This window comes from Grammomys surdaster, unplaced genomic scaffold, assembly GCF_004785775.1.
Source record: "Grammomys surdaster isolate TR1022 unplaced genomic scaffold, NIH_TR_1.0 209, whole genome shotgun sequence".
Taxonomy (NCBI): Eukaryota; Metazoa; Chordata; class Mammalia; order Rodentia; family Muridae; genus Grammomys; species Grammomys surdaster.
This window is the reverse complement of record NW_021604654.1, coordinates 683,079-688,262: the sequence shown is the minus strand read 5'-3', so window position 1 is coordinate 688,262 and position 5,184 is coordinate 683,079. Positions and strand designations below refer to the sequence as shown.

The following is a 5,184-nucleotide window of genomic DNA, read 5'->3' as shown; positions in this document are numbered from 1 at the left end:
CAGCACACGCAGCACACGCAGCACACGCAGCACACGCAGCACACGCACACTGAGATGGAGCAGACACCCGTGCAGGCTGCAGACTGGACTGTCTGTGCTCAGCTGCCTGGAGCTTAGGGAGTCCCTGAGTCACAGGGGTGGTGGATGTCAGGATGCATCCAACTAGGTGTGTTATCCAGGTGGGGACCCAGCAGCAGCTGTGAACACAGCCCAAGGACACAGCGGAGGCAGCAATGTAAGAAGCCCAAGCAGGGATCCTGCTGGGGAGAGGGATAGCTGACAGGGTAATAGCCCTGACTGCTCTTGTAGAGACGGCCACTCACACCCACCTGTGACTCCAGCTCCAGGGACCCAATGCCCCTGCTGGCCAGTGTCGGTACTGCATGCCCCCGCCTACACACAAATAAGAATAACCTTAAATCAAGGCCAGCTCTTCAGACACTGGCGTGGACCTGGGGTGCTGTGGGATGCCTTTCACCCACTGCAGGTGAGCTGTGTCTAGCCTCTGCTGGTGTCCCTGTGTCCCCACCACCCCTGACACATCATCAGACATAACTGTCACCCCCATGTACACTGAGTCAACAGAGGCTGGGGCCAGCAAATCCAGGAGTGACCTGTTCCTGCATTAGCACCACACTGGGGTAGGCTGATGCTTCAGGTGGTTGCTTAGCAACAGCATCCACTGCAGAGGAGACTTCCAGCTCTCTGTGCAGACTTCTCTGGCTCTTGATTTTCAAGTGGTAAACTAGGTGCATGAGGTTTCAAAGAGTGAGCTGCTTGCTGGGACTCGGAAGGGACCAGAGGTCACTGCAGAAAATAAAAATAATGATTCTCAGATGGGGGTGCAGCTCAGTCAGTAGGGTGCTTGTAGCTTGGTTGGTGGGGTACTTGTAGCTCAGTTGATGGGTGTTTGTAGTTCAGTTGCCTGGCATTCATGAGGCCCTGGGCTCTGTCCCTAGCACGTGGTAGCACACACCTGTCACAGAGCATTCAGGAGGTGCAGGCAGGAGCTTGGTGTCATCATTAGCTACATAGAGTATCTGAAGCTAGCCTAGGCTACGAGAGACCGAGCCTCAAACAACAAAGAGGCGTCCCCCATGCCAGGTGAGATTTCCATACGAGAGTGGCAGTCCCCCCAGAACTGTGTGTCTGGGGCTGGGCCATTCTTGGTCAGGGTCTAGCTGCTCTGTCTCTGTAATTGTCTCCACCGAGTCTGGTGGGCTGAAGGGATAGCCTGTCCTCAGCACAGATGCTCTGGCTCAGAGGTTCCCAGGGCCCCTGGAGACTCTGTGTCACCCAGCCACCTGCTCCCACTGAGATCCTGCTTTCATGGAAACCTACATGCCAACCATGAGGGAAAAGATGGTCGCCTCCGCCCCCACCCCGTAACATATTCTACCCCAGCATATGTTTAAGCATCAGTGTCCCTGGAGACACTCCTCAAAGTTGGTCTCTGTGGGGTGTCCTTGACCCTACAGCACACAGCAGCCTCCACAGCCTCCATCCCCAGAGGGACAGCCGCACATGTCCCTAGATGTCACCTAGGATCCCCTGAAGCGTGGGGTAGGATCATACTAACACATCTTGCTGGCTGAGAGTAAATGTCACACTTTAAGTCTTCGGTGCTCTGAGAAGTTTCTGGAATTCTGAGCTGCAGACTAGACTAGCAAGGAGAAGGTTCTAGGCACAATGGGCCACACTCCTGGTGAGTCACAGTGTGAACACACTGTGACACAGCACTGGCTGTGTTTGGTGTTCCGGCAGCTGCTGTGACCTTGTGAGCCAAGCACCGCAGACCTGTATCTCGGTAGCGTGTTCCCAGGACATCCTGTCCACAGAGACCCAATAACAGCACAACGTGAACTCGCCTGGGACAGACCTGGAGGGTGACCAGCCAACGGCATGTGTGTGGAAGCCAGCTCTAGCTGGAAGCCAGAAACAGCCATCTGTACCAGAGTGGCTCCTGACAAAAGGCACCAGTCATGTTCCCAGCAGAAATGTCCCCAAATTGCAAGAAAAATGGGAACTTGAAGAAAAACACTGTGCTGGGGTTGCTCCAGGGCTCTGAGCTCACATGGATCCCTTGAGCATCAAGGTTTTATGGAGAAGGCTCCCATGAGGCTCTTTGGCCCGGCCATTTTCTCCTGCCATCCCTGGCCCTGCAGGGTGCGTCTGCTGACTTTGTGACAGGAGCTTCCCACCATGTTGCTTTGGGTGGCTACATGTTCTGTGTTCTCGAGCTCTGTTTTGTCCATGAGGTTGGGGGACACATGGAATGGTGACTGTCACCCCAGCATCATGGACGGCGGAGACAGCCTTTCCGTTTCCAAGCTTTGTCTGATACACACCCGTTGGCGCCGCCCCTGCACGTGGCGGTGCAGAAACGCACGGACCTCTCCTGCCTCCTCGTGGTCACATGTGGTAACAACAGGCATTGTTTGCTATCCCAGCCAAACTTGTATAAAATGATGGCTCAGTAACCTGGCCACCAAGCCCAAAGACCTGAGTTCAATTCCCTATCGGGAAAGGAGAGGCCTGGCTCCCGTAAATTGTTCTTGTAAATTTCCATACATGTTCCAGGACATGCACACATGCCCACATAAGTGCATGTAGTTATTTTTTAAAGTGCCCACACTGGACTGAACTGGCAGCACAGTGGTTAGAGCACCAGCTGCTGTCACAGTGTATCTTGGTTAGTTCCCAATACCCACATGACAGCTCACAAACACACATAAATCCAGTTCCAGGGAACCAGATGCCCTCACTCAGACACAAATGTAAACAAAAAAGCAAGGCACATAAAATTAAAATAAAAAAAATTAAAGATGCTGGATATGAATGCCCACATCTTAATCCCAGTACTCAGGAGGCAGAGGCAGGCAGATCTCCGAATTGAGAGGCAGCCTTGTCTCCAGAGCAAGTTCTGGGACAGCCAAGGCTACAGAGAAACCCTGTCTTGAAAAAAATCAAAAAGACAGACAGAAAGAAAGAATAAAAACAACAACAACAACAACAAATTCAGGAGTTATCCTGCAGCCCATTCTGCTCCTGAGAGAAGGCCTGCTTCTTCTGCAACAGAAAAGTCCTCATGTCAGGGGCCCCTCTATAGGTCCCCAAGGTCCCCAAACCTCAGACCTGGAGGCTCCTCTGTGGGGCACACTGAACCCTGAGTGCCACCCACAGCCTCATGTCTGCCCCACATTGGGGGCTCCCCAGTCATACCCACCACGATGTGCCCTGATGTCACGCAGGGTCCCCTGACAACATGAAAGCCAAATTTAATGTTTTGTTTTTGAGATAGGATCTTACTGTATAGCCTAGGCTGGCCTCAAACTCACAGAGATCCTCCTGCCTCTGCCTCCCAGGTGCTGGGACTAAAGGTGTGCACCACCATGCTGGGCTGACCTTTTAATTTTACTTTCTTTTTTAGAGAGAAAGGTGGCCCAGATTGGTCTCAAATTTAAATTCACTTTGTAGCTGTGGATGGCCTTGAACTCCTGCTTCTACCTCCAGGTGTTGGGGGACGAGCACGTGATTGTGCCCAGTCCTGAGCCCTTGTGTGGTTATGTGCTGGTGGAGAAGCCACCCAATCAAGCAGTGCAGACATGGCTTCTAATATACTCTTAACATTTGGACAGACATGCGGACATAAATATAATTTATTATACCATCTTCAATGATATGTGTGTCTGTGCATGTGTGTGCAGTACCTGCAGCACCCAGAAGGGGCTGTCAGGTTTCCTCTGGAACTGGAGTCATAGACAGCTGGGATCCCCTATGTGGGTGCTGGGACTTGTACCTGGGCCCTCTCAGGGAGCAGCTGGTGCTGTAACCACTGAGCCGCGTCTCCAGTGTGGTGGGCGTTTGTTTAATCCCAACACTCAAGAGTCTCCAAGAGAGAATTCGTGGCAGCATTTCTATGTCAGGCTGGACTACATAATGAGATACAGTCTCAAAACAAAACAATAAAAGCCAAGGCCTGGCTTCAGTCTGTTGCCACGTGTTTCCGGCACGGCACACTGCCTTCCCTCCCGAACCTTGCCTCTAAACTGAGAGTCGGAACAAATGTTTTCTTTATAATGGCTCCAGCCTGAGGTAGTTTGTAGCCGTCACAGGAATCAGACTAAGGTAATGCATACATGCGCCGTGAGCCTCAACATCTGTTTCCCTCTAAAGCAGCTGCAGCCGTGGGTGCTTCACACAGGCACAGGCACAGATAACCCGGCAACACCGACTGCTAGTCAGAAGGAAACCTTTTTTCTCACAGAGTATCAGTCTTGGATGTTTCCTCACAGGCGCAGAAAACAAAGGCAAATCTCAAACGCACATCACGTCGGAACACATCCAGCTCTTAGAACCAGCCTCAACCGTGAGTTCAGGAAGGGGGTGCAGGAAACAGAGGACGTGGGAAACAGGTTGTGGGACCAAAGCATCTTGGGGTGGAGCCACGACAGCTGAGAGGCCGACTGCATGGCTGTGACCTTTGCACCCTGACCCTGTCTGGGGTCGAGGTCACCCCACACAGTACCATGGGCCTCCCTCAGAACATCCATCCCCTGTTGCCAGGCATCAAGACTCCATCCTGTCCCTTCCCTGTCTCTCTCTGCACGATCCTGGACAAACCCGACGCTCCCGCAGCCTTGACGCTCCACTCCCACCCAGTCTTCAAATCCGCGAGCAAATCACAGGGCACAGAACCTACCTGCACCGAGTCCCACCGTCCCAGCACTGAGGTTCCAATAGGAAGGCTTCACACCCTGGAAGAGAAACACTGCCCATTAATTTGGCACCGCAGGGGTCTGGGTCTGTGTGGACGGGAGGTCATGCCCGGCCCAAGTAGCGACAGGAACCCTCAACCAGCTGCTTCGGAGGCCCCGACAAACTGTGGGCTTCGGTGCCCGCGTGGGCGGCTTGATGGGAACAGCAATTTGCCAAAAGGATGAGGCGGAATTCATAATTAATCTCCCGCGCATTTGAAAGGGAAATTGCGGGTGGGAGTGGGCGAGTCTGAGACATTTGTCTGTAGAACTGGAGAGAGGATCAAGGGTACAGAGCCAAGGGACTGCCCATCTTGGGGCTGCAGAGTCAGAAGGCTGGCACTTGGCCGCTGCCTGGATGCTCAGGTTCACGGTGTGCTTCTCCTCCCGCTGTTGCGGGGACACACGTGAAGATTCCCAGCCGCAG

The 5,184-nt window shown here is 53.2% G+C and overlaps 1 protein-coding gene across 1 annotated transcript in view; it reads right to left on the bottom strand.

The window, feature by feature from the left end:
* The window catches only part of Gng7 (G protein subunit gamma 7), a 57,304-nt gene that overhangs the window by 36,169 nt on the left and 15,951 nt on the right, over positions 1-5,184 (bottom strand). Inside the window, exon 2 of the mRNA XM_028771775.1 lies at positions 4,703-4,757. The gene's annotated coding sequence lies outside the window, so the exon portion shown is untranslated. The remainder of the gene's footprint in view (positions 1-4,702; positions 4,758-5,184) is intronic.